The 17210-nt window shown below is 44.5% G+C and overlaps 1 pseudogene; it reads right to left on the reverse strand.

Annotated features, from left to right (window-relative positions):
• Positions 1 to 2481: 2481 nt before the first annotated feature.
• LOC136543217 (E3 ubiquitin-protein ligase WAV3-like) lies at positions 2482 to 13202 on the reverse strand (annotated as a pseudogene).
• Between the last annotated feature and the right edge of the window lie 4008 nt (positions 13203 to 17210).

A 17210-nucleotide genomic window follows, 5' to 3' on the forward strand; every position in this document is an offset into this window, starting at 1 on the left:
CAGGTATCAGAGTGGCGTTGCTTGCTCGCTCACCGCCAGGTTTTGACGATCCCGTAAATTGGCGCGACCAAACGTTGGGCCAAGATTCGAAGAACGTGTATTCAAAATTTCAAAAGGTAAACAAATGGATTGATTCAGCCTTATTTTTTAACATGTATGATTGATTGTACCTTAAAATACCTTTTATTGGTAAAAATAACGATTATTCAATGAATACTCTTGAAATCCCCTAGGCGATGATGAGCAGCTCTGTGGAGCGGCTGTGTGCACGGCAAGATAAGCTGAGCGCTCAACTGCGGTGCGGCATCACCACGGCCACCCAGATCCAGCGATGGCTCACACGCGAGGCCGCACCGACTACGGATCTGGCGAGCGTGGGCTTCTCAGGTGATGGCACACGTGCGGGCCTCTCTGACGGTGGCGGATGCGCAAATCAAGCAGTGCCACGGATGATCCTGCGAGCGGCAATAGCTCATCGATGGGCTCAGCGGGCCCTGTGGATCGGCTAGGCGGGCCAATCGACGGGATTGCTGTTTTTTATTTTTTTAATTCATTAATGCAAGTGAGCATATGTCTGCCTCTGTTAAGCCAGATTTACCTAGACGATTTGGCGGAGGTGAACTGGTTGGCCACCAGCCAAAACTGCTACTGTAGTAATGGATGACGACCACCCACCGTGGGGCGGGGCCGGAAAGGGGAAAAGCGTCGACAGAATGACACGTCTGCCGAGCGGATTGAGCGCGAGGATGCAGTGACCGCGGGAGCACCATGGCCTTGTCCATGTTAGGGTACATCAGTGGGGAGCGCACAGGGAGACCAGCGCGGTGGCAGGTCTCGCCGCCGAACTTAAAGAGGACCAAGCCGTTTCTGCAGTCCCAAACATTCGGCACCAGCAAGTCCCCGAAACCCAATTCAGCACTCACCACCATTCTAGAGGCATCAGGAAGCAGGATGAACTCCGAGCCAGAGATGGCTCCACTAGAGATAGAGACCTAAGTAGGCACGACAAGTAGAGGTGCTGTGGGGCCAACACTTGCTGGTGACCATGACTCTAAAGACTTAGCTCTAGCATATAAGGTAGAGAAGGATCTTATCAAGGAGATCTCCGTTGGTGGGAGCGTGTTGCAACGATGGGAGCCACCTCGTAGTTGACCATGATACGGGCCCCAGCAACATGGCCAAAAATGTCCATCACAATTTGCAGCGACATGAGCATCGGTACATAAAAAACATTTTGTGGTAAAATATGAATTTTCTATGTATGCACCTGATTAAAAATGTGGGATACATTTTTCTTGATTTTGTATGTCAACATTTATGTGAATTACCTACATATATATATTTATTTATTTGCTAAATTAGTAACTTCTTTTATGGGGCATGAAATGATTTATAGGGGCTTTGGATTGTATTATTGTGGGAGTATACCTCAATACAAGAAAATCATTTATTGTGGAAAGAAATCGGATTTGGTTTTGAAAATGATAGGTCTTTCTCCATTGTGTTTGGACACCACTTTCTACCACTCAATCGTAAATGTAACCATCTTCGTCATACTTGCCCACATATTCAACACTCAGTTCCACAGCACACGACATCCTTGGCACATCACTGTCTACCAATAGCCCTACCCACTGTGTAGATCTACAATTGGGAATGTTGTGATGCATCGCGCCATCACAAGAACTACATCCACCTGTAATGTCATTGCATATAATATGATATAAAAGCCAAACATGGAACTTTTAAAAACATCTCTTATAGAAACTCTTATGTGGTTTGGACCAGAACTAAATCTCTTACTACATAGAACCATACAAGATCGGAAGTTCACAACTACAGATATGTCATCGCCGTTGATTCAAAAGTTCCCATCACCGGTTTTCGCCCTTGTTGTTAGTTTCAAATCGACTTTAGAAATGAAGATCACCTCGGCTCGTAATACAAACCGGGGGTAATAGTTTTATAAAAAAAACCAAAAAAATCCAGCTGTTGGCAAGCCAAGGCTACTTCCAGCCCACCGTCATGGCCCCTACCACACCTTTTGTATTAAAGTAGTAGCGAGTGAACTTTTTCTTTTTAGTGTGGCCTGAGCGGTTAGTTGATATAGAAAGTAGTAGCAAGCGGACATTTATTTTGTTTCGTTGTGGCTAGATGTGCCATGAGGTGGTGCGTCGGTACATAAAGGATTAGCATGTGAACATCTTTTTGTTTTGATGTGGCTCAGCGGGTTGGTATGAAAAGTAGCAGCAAGCACACATGATTTAAAGTGCGGGATACATTTTTCTTGGTTTTATATCTCAATACAGGAAAAACATTTTTTGCCTGAAGGAATCCGATGTGGTTTTTAAAAATTGAAAATCTTTCTCCATTGTGTTTGGCCTCCTATTTCTACCACTCGATAGTCAATGTCACCATCTTCATCATAGTTGCCCACATAATAGTCACCACTCAGTTCCCGGAGCTCCCTCCGCCAGCACTCTACTGCAAGGCGATCCAAAGCCCCTGTGACCAGTTGAGCATGTCCACCATGGACGTCGTCTGGTACCTGTGGACGAGGCCCGTGAGTTCAGTCGAGTCGCCAAGCACAGTGGCACGCTGCCATGAGTGGGAGCTCAGCCCGGACAGGATGTAGGCGTCGCCAGACCCCTCATACAGCTGCGGTTTCAGCGCGCGCTCCTGCATCTCCGCCGCTCGGCCACTAGCGCCTGCGTTTGCTGGTCCCAGGACAGCGACGTGCACGACTCCAGAAGCCGCGCAGGTGTAGTCCACTGGTAGAGAACCAAGCTTTACTCCCGGTGGGGAACCCCCTCTAGTCCCGGTTCCCCACCCGGGAGCAAGCATCCGGGACTAAAGGGGGGGGGGGGTCCTTTAGTCCCGGGTCCGGAACCGGGACTAAAGGAGGACCTTTAGTCCCGGTGGGTAACACCAACCGGGACTAAAGGTGCCTCCTGACATGCCACGATGGCCGGCACCTTTAGTCCCGGTTGGTAATACGAACCGGGACTAAAGGTTTTTTTCTTTTTTCTTTTCTTTTCATTTTTTTGTTTTGTTTTCAAAATAGGTTTTCGAAGTCGTATTGTACGCTGCTAATTATACATTTATACGCGCGTATAGTATGTTTCGGTTCAAGCACAATGAACGTATTAAATCACACAATTCAAGCATAGAAATATATATATATATATATATATATATATATATATATATATATATATATATATGCATGCATGCATCATATATATATTTACATGCATGCATGCATATGTGTATTTTACATTATATTATTTCATGTGCATATATTACAAAAGATTGCATACAGTTGTTGTGACATAAAAAGTTTCCTCTCATCCTCTAGCTTGGCTTCAATGGCAGTGTTGGGTCGAAGTAGAACTTGCCCTTGGAATCGATGACCTGCCCATTAAAAAATCCGGCTATAGACTCTTGAATTGCTTTGATTTGGTCTTGCCGTATGACCTTTTCCTCCAACCATCGAGTCTACAGGTTTGAATTAAAGGAAAATAAATTAATATATGTACATATATATATATAAAGACATAGTAACACAATCAATAATAATAATTAAATGAATATATAGTGTATTTTTAACGTACTTTGAGTCTCTCTGTAGGAGTTCTTTGGGAGAGCACCTTGATAAACTTGCAAACATAGTAACCACAGTAGTTGTTCCCCTGTTCCTGCCTCAGACACCACTTTACGAGAAAAAGATTTGTCATCCAATCTGGTGATCCGGTGAAAGCTATATGTTTAATTAATAAAGATGATGCGATACAGGGGACTTACTTTCAAAGGGATTACATTCAGTGGCGCTTTGCATTTTTCCATGTGTTGCTTCTCAATAAAGGTTTTCCAAACACTGCCCAATAAAAAATTTGCCACGTCATCAGATATAGTTAATCATCATGTTTGTGTGTATATATAGTTGCTAGAGATCCCAAAATTACCTCTGGATATCATCCATGTTTCTCGGGTCGGTCATCTAGCTTCAAAAAACAAAACCAATATATAGTACGTCAAATCTTTGCTTACATGCGTAAAATCTACGAACAATTCCCTGGTGTGATTGTTTAGCATTAACAGCGTGGTTCGCCCTGGTGTAATTGTTTAGCATTAACGATAACGATAATACGAATGTTGATCAACTAGGCCACGAGAAAGGGCGGTGTGACAAGAGTGGCGGTGCTCCACTCTGCCGTATATATGTCTGTACACATGGGTGAACAAGGGCGGCGGTGCTCCGCCGTATACATAGAAACGCATGGGCGAACGAGGGCGGCGGTGCTCCGTGACGTATATATACATGCATATGAATACAAATGACGTATAAACCATGTGAACCATGTAGTCATTCATCATATGAGAAAATTCTATGCTGATAATGTAAGTATAAGTCATTATGAAATGTAAGTATATGTGTCTTATTGCTAATATAACCAGAGAGAATTACTCCCGAAGAGGTTCACAACAACATGCCAAAAATGATCGAACGAGGGCAGCGGAACCGGCCTAAACCCTAGGGCGAACGAGGGCGGCGGTGCTCCGCTGCCTAAACCCTAGGGCGAACGAGGGCGGCGGTGCTCCGCCGTATACAGAGAAACGCAATAATGATAAACTAACATATATGCAATAATGTACCCCATTGGCTAAAAAGTACCTTATATTGTTTAGTCAAAATTAAATTGTTTTAAGTTTGATCAAATTTATAAAAAAATACTTTGCTATTTATGATATCAAATTAGTATCATTCAGTTTATTATCATGTAATATAATTTCACAGTATAATCTATTTAGTATGATAAGTGATGATATTTTTCTCTATATGAACTTGGTCAAAATTATCATAGTTTTTTTAACTGGAATCATGGAGCATTGCTTCCCAGCACTTTATTAACCATAAACAAAATACAAGAAAGTTAGCGAAGTGCTAACTATTTCGACCAAACCTATAAGATCTTTCTTTTTATGATGGATATCACTGTTTTTTATGTTCATTGAAGTGAAATCTTCAATGATCAACTGCAGTCTGATCAAATGTGTTTGATCGGCGCGCGGATCCGAGATCGAGCAAGCTAGCACAGCGTGCTCCTCATCATGATCGATCTGTTCGTCACGGTGTAGCCTGGAGATGGAACGGAGCAAGCAGCTAGCGTACCTTGGGAATCGGCGAAGAACGTACGGTACCGGTGTGGCCGCGCGTCTGGCCGGGGCGGCCGGGCAGCAGTGGCGCCGCGAGGTCGTCGGCGCGCGGGGTGGCGTGGGGACCGCGGACGCGCGCGAGGCGGTGGCGGCGACCGACGTCGGGCGGGGTGGCGGCGGTGTCCTCGGTGTGGCGGGCCGAGTGGCGTGGGCGCAGGGGAGAGGAATCGGCGAAGAACGCAAGGAAGAAGATGGCAGTGGTATATATATGCCACGCCCCTTTACTCCCGGTGCCATCCCCCCACCGAGAGTAAAGGTCCTTTACTCCCGGTGCGTGTTACCAACCGGGAGTAAAGGTGTGCGTGTTACCAACCGGGAGTAAAGGTATACCTTTACTCCCGGTTGGTAACACGCACCGGGAGTAACCTTTACTCCCGGTTGGTAAAACGCACCGGGAGTAAAGGGTTTTTTTTGGCGGGCCACGAAACTGCAGCCCACCTTTACTCCCGGGTGGGCTTCCCACCCGGGAGTAAAGGTGGCCTGCAGTTTCGTTTCCTGCCTGTTTTAAGCAATAGTCTTGTTAAAGACAATAGAAATGCAATAGTTTTTGTTAAATACATAGTAAATTAAATAAAAGGCATAAAATTATTTTGTTAAAAATATGAATTTTCTTTTTGTTTATTGCACATAGGAAAAATCTATAACCTAACTATTTTTATTTTTTATTAGAATTATAAAACATAATGTAACTAATATTTATTATTTCGTTAATGCAAAAATGTAGTGTTTAATTAAAATTATTAAAACTATTGGTTTTGGACAGGAAATTTGTTTTCACATCATTTTAACGTTAATATTATAATTTTTCATCACTCAGTATCCTAATTTACCTTTTTGAGAGAGAAATCCCACCAAATCAAACATTGATTTAATTTGAAACATGACATAATAAACATCTGAATTCACAATTATTACATAATATCTCAAACACACACTATATTAAATCACTATATCATCAAGTGGGCACAACAGTGAACTTCTTCTTTACGTATGTCCCTTGGTTATGATCGCTTCGTAACCATGGAGTGTCCTCATCATTTACCAAGATGCTAGGGTCTTTGTTCACTTTGAAGGGCGGAATTCGGTCATCCTTTTCATATTCTTCTGACATGTCCGACTTGTCCTCAATTCCCACGATGACTCTTTTCCCTAAAAGAACTATGTGGCGCTTTGGCTCTTTGGTTGAGTCATTATCGTTTTTCCCTCTTTTTGGTTTGGTAGACATATCATTGACATAGAACACCTGATTCACATCCTTGGCAAGGACGAATGGTTCGTCTTTGTACCCAATATTACTAAGGTCTACTGTTGTCATTCCATACTCGTTGTCTACTGTTACCCCGCCTTCGGTCACCTTGACCCATTGGCACTTGAACAATGGGATCTTCAAAGTAGGTGCATATTCTAGTTCCCATATTTCATCTATGCGTCCATAATATGTCTGCTTATTCCCATTCGGGTCTGTGGCATCTATGCGGACACCACTGTTTTGGTTGGTACTCCTTTTATCTTGGGCTACTGTGTAGAATATGTTCCCATTTATCTCGTACCCTTTGTATGTGACGATATGCCATGATGGTTGCATAGCCAATAAATATAGTTACTCATGGATGCTCTCATCACCTTGACATTTTTTTCACAACCAACCGCCGAAAGTTTCCATGTGCTTATGCGTAATCCAAGCTTCAGTCTTCCCTGGAAACTCGGATCGTAAGAGATCTTTGTGTGTCTCAATATACGGATCTACCAAAGAGGAGTTCTGTAGAACTGTGTAGTGCGCTTTATTGAAATAATCATCATCCGTACCAATATATGTTTTCCTCCCTAGTGTCCCCTTTCCGCTTAGTCTCCCCTCATGTCTCGATTTAGGAACACCAATCGAGTCAAGGTCGGGAATAAAGTCAACATAGAACTCAATGACCTCTTCTGTTCCATAGCCCTTGGCGATGCTTCCTTCTGGGCGAGCACGGTTGTGAACATATTTCTTCAGGACTCCCATGAATCTCTCTAAGGGGAACATGTTGTGTAGGAACACAGGACCGAGAGTGAAAATCTCCTTGACTAGGTGAACTAGGAGGTGTGTCATAATATCAAAGAAGGAAGGAGGGAACACCAACTCAAAGCTAACGAGACATTGAACCACATCATTCTGTAGTTTAGCTAGATCAGTTGGATCAATTGCCTTCTGAGAAATTGCATTGAGGAATGCACATAGCTTCACGGTGGCTAGACGTACATTTGGAGGTAGAATTCCTCTTAATGCAACTGGAAGTAATTGCGTCATGAGAATGTGACAGTCATGGGACTTTAAGTTACAGAATTTCTTCTCTGGCACATTTATAATACCCTTTATATTCGAGGAGAATCCAGATGGTACCTTGATGTTGTTTAAGCATTCAAACATGATTTCCTTCTCCTCTTTGCTTATAGTGTAGCTAGCAGGACGTAAGTAATGGCGTCCATCATCTGTCTTCTCTGGATGCAGGTTGTCTCTTTCTCTCAAACAACGCAGGTCCTGTTGTGCTTCATATGTGTCCTTAGGCTTTCCATACACACCCATAAAGCCTAGCAGGTTCACACAAAGATTCTTCGTCAGGTGCATCACGTCGATCGAGCTACGGACCTCCAGGACTTGCCAATAGGGTAGGTCCCAAAATATGGACTTCTTCTTCCACATGGGTGCGTGACCGTTAGCGTCTTTCGGAATAGGTTGGCTTCCATGTCCTTTTCCAAAGACGACTTTGACATCATTGACCATATCGAGTACATCCTCACCGGTTCGGTTGCGAGGCTTGGTCAGGTGGTCTGCCTTCCCTTTAAAATGCTTGCCTTTCTTTCTTACGGGGTGATTTGCAGGAAGAAATCAACGATGGCCAAGGTACACGACCTTTCGACATTTTTTCAAGAATACACCTCTAATATCACCGAAGCAGTGTGTGCATGCATTATATCCCTTGTTTGATTGTCCTGAAAGATTACTTAGAGCAGGCCAATCATTGATTGTTACGAACAACAATGCTCGCAGATCAAAGTGTTCCTGTTTGTACTCATCCCACACACGTACACCTTCTTTATTCCACAAAATGAGAAGTTCGTCAATAAGTGGTCTCAGGTACACATCGATGTCATTGCCAGGTTGCTTCGGGCCTTGGATGAGCACAGGCATCATAATGAACTTCCGCTTCATGCATAACCAAGGAGGAATGTTGTAGATACTTAGAGTAACAGGCCAAGTACTATGACTACTGTTCTGCTCTCCAAAAGGATTGATACCATCTGTACTTAAAGCAAACCTTAAGTTTCTTGCGTCATTTGCAAACTCCGGGAATTCTCTGTCGATTGCTCTCCACTGGGACCCATCAGCAGGGTGTCTCAACATATTGTCTACCTTACGGTCTTCTTTGTGCCATCGTAACAATTTTGCATGTTCTTTGTTTCTGAACAGACGTTTCAAGTGTGGTATTATAGGAGCATACCACATAACCTTGGTAGGGATTTTCTTACGCAGACATTCGCCCTCAACATCACCAGGGTCATCTCGCCTGATCTTATACCGCGACGCATGGCATACTGGGCATGCATCCAATTTCTCGTACTCTTTGCCATGGTACAGGATGTAGTCATTAGGACATGCATGTATCTTCTCTATTTCTAGCCCCATAGGACAGACAACTTATTTTGCTTCGTAGGTAGTGGTGGGCAATTCATTGTACTTCGGAAGCATCTTCTTTTGGATTTTTAGTAACTCTCCAAATCCCTTGTCAGATACACCATTCTTTGCCTTCCATTGCAGCAATTCTAGTGTGGTTCCCAACTTTTTCTGCCCTACATCACAAGTTGGGTACAACAATTTCTTGTGATCTTCTAGCATTCGCTCGAACTTGATCTTCTCCTTTTCACTTTCACATTCTCTTTGTGCGTCACGAATGACCTGAGAAAGATCATCAGCCGGCTCATCTTCTGCGGCTACCTCTTCTTCAGTTTCTCCCATTGCAGTATCATTGAAGCACACACCATCAGGAATAATATCATTGTCGTCCCATTGTTCTTCTTCACCTTCTTCCATTACAACACCGGTTTCTCCGTGCTTTGTCCAACAAATATAGTTTGGCATGAAACCCGACTTGAACAAGTGTGAATGAAGAGTCCTTGAGCAAGGATATTCCACCGTATTCTTACATATGGCACATGGACAACACATGAAACTGTCGTGTTTGTTTGCCTCGGCCGCACGTAACAAAGAATGCACGCCGTCAATGAACTCTTGGGAGCGGCGATCAGCATTATACATCCAATGACGGCTCATCTGCATTACATGACATAAATATCATATTAAAACCTAGATCATAATTAATTATTTATACAACATGCGTGCCACCACAAAAGATACAAATTTATGAAAGAATCGCTACAATGTAGACAATCCCAACTACCACTAAAAGAACTAAAGCTAAAATACATTTCAGGAGCATAAGGATTTTGCGACCAATCTCAACTAAAACAGACAGATCCCCCGATTGTGCAACATCTTTGGGCTTCTTTGGCTGGATCACTGCCTCATTAGCCGCCGTATCTGTCTGTTGTGCAAGATATTTTTGCACGAGTTCAACATACTCTTTCTCCCAGTAGAAGCCTGAACATCGTCCACTGCCATCCCACTGAAATTAAAACAAAAAATTAGAACTTTAATCACAACCATCATGAAAATAGGTATAAACTAACCATAATCATTAAATACGATAAAATAACTCACATTGCGATCCGGACACTTGTAGAAGATACGATCCTTGTTGGGACCCTCCTTCTTCACTCGGTACTCCATCACAATCTTCGTCTCATCACAACACTTGCCGCATGGAATGAGAGGAAGGCCCGGCCTAAGTCGCTTTGGAAACCCATGAGAGGCCGATGACCCGGAAGCAGTTGCCATCTACTCTCTATACTCATTTTTTAATACACTATAAATTTCTCCTTTTATAAACAAATAAAATTAAGAAACTATAAAATTATCTAGATCTCTAAATAATGATATTTTTAATGGTCATTGTGTTCTCGTCTTTTACTGCGGCAGGTAAGTAATTCACATGATATTTCCGCAAATTAACAGAAGAATGGGAGTGTACACACATAACAGACTACTGCGACGATATCGGGACGTGTGAATAAATAACCATCCGTACTAGTTGAACTTGCTTACGTGATCATCTCGGCGAGCATTTCTCCACCGGACGGCACCGTACTTGGTCAAGGAAGAGCTCCGATTCTACGAGAAAGGGAACACGGTCTTCCACGACCGTTGTCGCTCTCCCTCGTAGAATCAAAGCTCCTCCTTAACGTTCGTTACCGTTTGGCAGAGAACATGCTCACCGACATGAACACGGTCCGCTAGTTCAACAAGTACGGATTTTCTATAATTTTCTAACTATTTTCTAAGTTTTTCATTTCATAGAAAGTTAAAATAAAAAGTACGGTGATTGACAGACTACTGCGACGATATTGGGACATGTGAATAAATAACCATCCGTACTAGTTGAACTTGCTTACGTGATCATCTCGGCAAGCATTTCTCCACCAGACGGCACCGTACTTGGTCAAGGAAGAGCTCCGATTCTATGAGGAAGGGAACACGGTCTTCCACGACCGTTGCCGCTCTCCCTCGTAGAATCAAAGCTCCTCCTTGACGTCCATTACCGCTCGGCAGAGAACATGGTCGCCGAGATGAACACGGTCCGCAAGTTCAACTAGCTACTTTAACCTTCTTTCATGTAAATATACAAGCTTGAAGTGATTTTGAGCTCAAATTGCTTACAAATGAAAAAAACCACAATAAAGAACCATATATATATATAGTGAACAAAATGAGATAAGACAATGGTGAAAATGAGAGTATGAGATTGGTAACCTTTACAACTGAAGAATCGACGGAGAAATCGAAGAAATCGACGGAGGAATCGAAGAATGGATGGAGGAACAATGGAGGGAGGGAGGAAGCAAGAACACTACTGCAGTGAGCTTCAAAATATGCTGAGCTCGGGCTCGGGGAGGAAGGAGACGGCCGGGATATAAAGGGGAGACCTTTAGTCCCGGTTGGTGGCTCCAACCGGGACTAAAGGTAACTTTCCAACCCCGGGCGCAGCCACGGCCCGGGAGTAGACCTTTACTCCCGGTTGGAGCCACCAACCGGGAGTAAAAGTATACCTTTAGTCCCGGTTGGTGGCTCCAACCGGGACTAAAGGTCCCTGCCACCTCTGTCTGGCGCAGTAGCCGTTGGGCAGGGACCTTTAGTCCCGGTTGGAGCCACCAACCGGGACTAACGATATCTCTAGTCCCGGGTGCAAAAAATTCCGGGACTAGAGCCCATTTTGGTCGAGGATCAAAGGTCTGTTCTCTACTAGTGGTCGCCCTCCTCCATGGCGGCCTGCGCCACGGCCATGTCCTCCGTGGCGTGGACGCGGTGCCACTCGCGCTCCAGGTGCAGGGACATCCCAGCGGTCACCGGGAACTCCAGGTGGAGCAGAATCACTGGGTCACCTCCCACCCGCACCATCTCCGTGGTGACTGTGTCGCGGTAGGTGCAGCTCGGCCGGACGAGTGCAATGGACACGCGTGACAGCGGCACGCGCACGGTGACGAGGAAGTCCCTCTCCTCGTTGGCGTAGAGGCGGCCGATGTGCATGAAGGCGCCGTGGCAGTCGCCGTCCACTCCGCTGGCATAGCTGCCAGACATGATGGACATGATCAGCAGCACGCCTTAGTCGGCGCACTCGACGCAGAGCCGCGTCTCCTGCGCCACCACGCAGAGGAGGCTGCCGCGGCGCGAAGGCGTCCGGGATCGACCCCACCACGTCGATTAATGAGGAGGTGCCGCTGGACACATCTGGGCGATGGTGTGCATCGCCCTGGAGTCGTGGTCCATGCTGAAGCCAAAGGCATGGATTGGGACGTAGTGCTCGCTCCCGGGTAGGATGGAGCGCGGGACGAGCGCGCGTAGTCCAGCGCCGAGCCGTCCCGTGGCAGGAAGTTGTAGGAGTCCACGCCGTCAGAGAGCAGGATGATGCTGCACACCGGGTTCCGGGCTTGCCTGTCCTCCACTATCCTGGCAGCTTTCCGCAGCCCCTCGATGATGCTGGTGCCGCCATCGGCGACGAGGGAGTCGACAGCCTGCAGCGACTGCTGCTGTCCAAAGGCGGTCATCTTCCAGAGCGGGAACAGCCTGCTGGCTCACGAGGAGAAGGCGATGACCTCATGGCTGACGATGATGCAGGCCCCAGCAGCATGGCCACAACATGTCTAGCACAATTTGCAGTGACACGAGCATCAGTTGGTAAAAAATATTTGTGGTTGAATATTATTTTTCTATGTATGCACCTGAATAAAAGTGTGGGATACATTTTCATTGGTTTGGTATGTCATAATTTATATGAATTCCCTGCATATATTTATTTTTTTGCTAAATTAGTCACTCTTTTTCTATGTGGGGACATTAAATGATTTTTAGGGGATTTGGATTGTGTTGTTGTGGGAGTATATCTCAATACAAGGAAAACCTTTATTGCACAAGGCGTCGTCGCCGTGGTTGGCTGGGAGGATCATCACATGGCGGTACTCCAGAAGGGAGATAGCTGCGACAACTGTGGGAGCACCATGACCTAACCCATGATAGGGTACAACAATGGGGAGCGCACGGCGAGACCAGCATGTGGAAGGTCTCGCCACTGAACTCAAAGAGGACCAAGTCATTCCAGCAGTCGCAAACGTTCGATGCCGGCGAGTCGCCGAAACCGAAGTCAACACTCACCTCCGGGCTACAGGCATCAGGAAGCGGGATGAACTTCAAGCCAGAGATACCTCCACTGGAGACGTAGACCCCAAGTAGGCACGTCGAGTGTAGGCGCCGCAAGGCCAACACTTGCTGGTGAGTGCGGTACTAACCAGGCAGCTCCGGCATCCGAGGCGGAGAAGGATCTTGTCAAGGAGATCTCCATTGGTGAGGGCGTGGTGCAACGATGGGAGCTCCGCTCAGTTAAAGACATTTCATGTAAAATATGAATATGCACCAGAATAAAAGTGTGGGATACATTTTCCTATGATTGGTTTGTCATAATTTATGTGAATTCCCTGCATATATTTATCCAAAATACTATTTTACGAGCGCACGCGTGTTAGCGCTGAGGAATGCGCACCATTGCTACCGTCCGATCTCTCTGTGCGGATGCAGCCACGAACCCACAACGAAGCAGACATGGCCCGCAAACCACAAGTATCAACGTTTCTCAGATATCGATTCCCCATTTCCTCTCTGTTCTCTCTCCTCCCTTTCGTTCTCTGTCTTCCCATTTCATTTCCAATCCCGCACAAAATTCAAAAGTGAATCCAGCAGCCGGAGCTACGCCCTGCAATCCCCGACGAATCTAGGAGTAGCCGGTGACAAGGGGGAAAAGCCCTTCGAATCTGGGTGGACGCCGTTGACGAGCGCTTGTGGACGGAGGTAACAGGGAGGATATCGCCCATGGTTCATGGAGAAGGAACCTCGATGGTTCAAGAAGGGTGGTGATCTGGTGGATTTCGGCATCCCGCTGCCTGCGATGTTCCACCTCCCCTAGGCTCCCATGGGTTTGTAAGGTGCGTAAACATTTCCATCCCATTTTTCTTCAACTAGCCCATTCTAATCCCAGTGAATCTCGCATCAATGGGGCTCCGATCCCTAGTGAATCTAGTAGAAGCTAGGTTTCAAATCACTGTCAATTTCGCAGCAGACTGTGAACTGGCCCTTCGAATCCGGCTAGATGAATGATTTGTAGCTTCGAATCGAGCCGCGTTTGGTGTTCCAGTGAGGAGCTGCGACGGGAGGTTGCCTTACCTACGGTGGTTTCCGCGGTGGTGGAGATGTTCGTTTTGGGTCCGTCATCATCGTTCCCCTTCCCCCATTCGCATCCGTTTGTTGTTCTTCACCGTTTCGATTTCTTATGCCCTTCTAATCCTACATGTTCTCCATATTGAATCTCACTTTACGAATCCATGGCAGATCTGTCACTATTGGTGAATCTCGCCTCTGTTTAGTTCGTCTCCTCCACGAATCAGTCGCTGCTAAGCTTCAATCCAAGTCGATCGAAGTGGCGGATCTCCAATTTGGGCGCCACAAAATGTAGGTACATTAACATTTCCTAAGCATTTAGGTTCATTTTTGGGAATTTCCCTGCCATTCTGTATGAATTCCTACTGAATTTCACTCTCAGTCCAGCTTCGGTACTACATGTGTGTTGGTGCCCTATACTATGTACTTGGATTTTTCATGGGGTCTGTACTTAGATTTGATAGAACAGATGGTAGATGTGGTCTAAGTGATCTTTCTTGTGGTGTGTTTGGAGGCCTAGGGTTTTTTCATGAGAAGTGCATTAGTCATGAGCTTTGTCATATGTGCAGTAGCTATTATGGCTTTTCTTAGATTTTGTAATAAAATGTGAATATGTTATTATTCATGTAATGATGTGGTTATTCATGACAAGTGCGTATTCCCTGGTTGCTTCTCCTAATTGTTAGTATTTATCCGCCTCCCTGTCATTTCAAATCTGGACCTAAAATCTTTTTGAAAACTCATGTTGTGATGTGCCGAGATTTTTTTTTCTCATAAGTGGTTCCGTTTTGATAACTACAAGTGTGCACGTGCTCTCCTACCTGTTAGTATTGATGCCAGTTCACCCTTACTTGCCAGTGCACTTTTCTGTCATTGTAAATGACTGTGCAATGTACCCTGAAGACTTATATGGTTTTACTTTTTTCTTAAAAAACTCATGTATTGACGAGCCTAGTGCACAAGTGAGAACTTTGCATTATTCACTACGTGAAAAACAGTCTGTAGCAACGGGGCTTTTTTTAGGGGCGACTGGCATTGGAGCAACCCCTACAGTGGCGTGCTTGGACTCCAGCACAGCAGCCACCCCTACAAATGGCACAGTAGGGGCGGCTGGTACGTAGAGGCAACTATTACTAGCCGTCTCTGCCGTGTCCATTTGTAGGGGCGGCTGAATTACCAGCCGCCCCTACAAATGTCCGCTGTATATATAGCAGCCACCTTCTTCCACATCAGGCCACTCTCTCCAACCCAAGCAAAAAAAGGTTGGGAGGCCTTGGGCTCCTCTAAAAAATTGCTCTACTGAGGGGGAGGTTTTGATCTCAAATACTTTGGTGGAGAGGTTGCACAAGGTAAGAAAATGCTATTCCAAGCCTTTATTTGAAGTTTTAATGGTTGGTTAGTGATCGTAATTAGAGTTTTGCTTTTCTCTCTTTTCTATGGTGCTTGAGCTTTGTATGAAGCAAATTAGACTCTAGTTTTGAAGCTCTTAGTGTAAATTAGTTAGATAAATGAGATTACACCATTTATTAGTCGATCTAGCTTGATTTTAGTTGAGATTACACCCTAGTTTCATGTATGTTTCATGTACATGTAGATTTAGATCTAGATCTAGGATTTTTTTTTTAATTTTAATTTTGTAAATTTATGTTTCATGAAATTAGAATAGGGTTTGCATGAAAGGTAGTGGGTAAAATATTAATTGTTGTAAATTGTTGCCTTTGAAATTATTTATTTTAATTAATAAATATTTTTTTAATAATTTATTGATAAATAGACCATTAATTAATTACCCTCTACCATGGTGTGTGTTTGATATGCTTCATGTAATTTTATTTTATATTTATATTTATATATATATGAAGTATATAGAATTATTGTCAAGTAATTAATTTTTAATTTGATTCCTTTACATATATATCTTTATTAGTAGTCCTTTAATGTATTTTCTTTGATTGTTGTGTTTTAAAAGATTGAGTACAAGAAGTCTTGGATGTATGGTTCATTAAGGTTCAAGGCAGGTTTCCATGAAGAGGTGGACAAATTTACTGAAGCCGCAGAGAAGCATGCAGCGACGTTGACAGAGAATAAGGATACAATTATTTGTCCCTACAAAGATTGCAAGAACCTTATGGCATGGATAGATGTTGGTATCATCAGAGAACATTTGATTGTGCGAGGATTTGTTGAGGACTACACAGTGTGGATTCATCATGATGAAACAATGGTTGTTGATAATGTCGACGATGATGATGAAGATGATTTGGAGGAAATGATTCGGGTCCTTGGACCAGAGATTTTACTAAAAGAGCCCGAAAGGTCTAGAAAATTTAGAAATGGTAACAAAAGCATCGAAGGAGACTGTGTATGGTGTTCAAAAGGGTTGTTCGCCACATTGGACCTTGCTATGTTTTGTGCTTGAGCTACTCATCTTGAAGGCTAGGTACGGCTGGTCAGACTATAGTTTCAATGATCTATTGCATCTCCTGTCATGGGTGCTGCCACAACCAAACTCGGTTCCAGCCAACAGATACCAAGCGAAGAAGGTCATAAGTCCATTGACAATGGGGCTTGAAAAAATCCATGCATGGCCCAACCAATGTATCCTTTTTCATGGCGAAATGTTAAAGTCACTAGATAAATGTCCTCGGTTGTCATGTGATGCTGACAGTGTTTCTACCTATTGCAATCAGGGCTATAAAGCCAGAGTTCTTGAAAATGGCCATCACCCGCATGTGCTACATCTTTTCAAAGATCTCACTGAAGACGATTGTCAAGAAAGAGCTGAGTGACCTTCATGAATTTGTGGTGGAGACACAAACCAACTAGAGATGTGTTTACCTCCTGCTTTTTTTATATAATGCCACATCTTATGATTCACATGGTTCATCAGATACAGGCGCTGGGCCCTTGCTACTTGCATGAAATGTGGTCATACGAGCGGTTCATGTCGGTTCTAAGCCGATACGTGCATAATCGAGCATACCCAGAGGGCTCCATGATAGAGGGTTACAGTATTGAAGAAGTCATCGAGTGCTATCATGAGTACCTAAAAGTACAGAAAGGGATTGGTAAACCTGATTCTCATCACAAGGGTAGGCTGGCTGGGAAGGGCACCAGTGATAGAAAAGTGTTCATCGAC

Source organism: Miscanthus floridulus, chromosome 3 (assembly GCF_019320115.1).
Source record: "Miscanthus floridulus cultivar M001 chromosome 3, ASM1932011v1, whole genome shotgun sequence".
NCBI lineage: Eukaryota > Viridiplantae > Streptophyta > Magnoliopsida > Poales > Poaceae > Miscanthus > Miscanthus floridulus.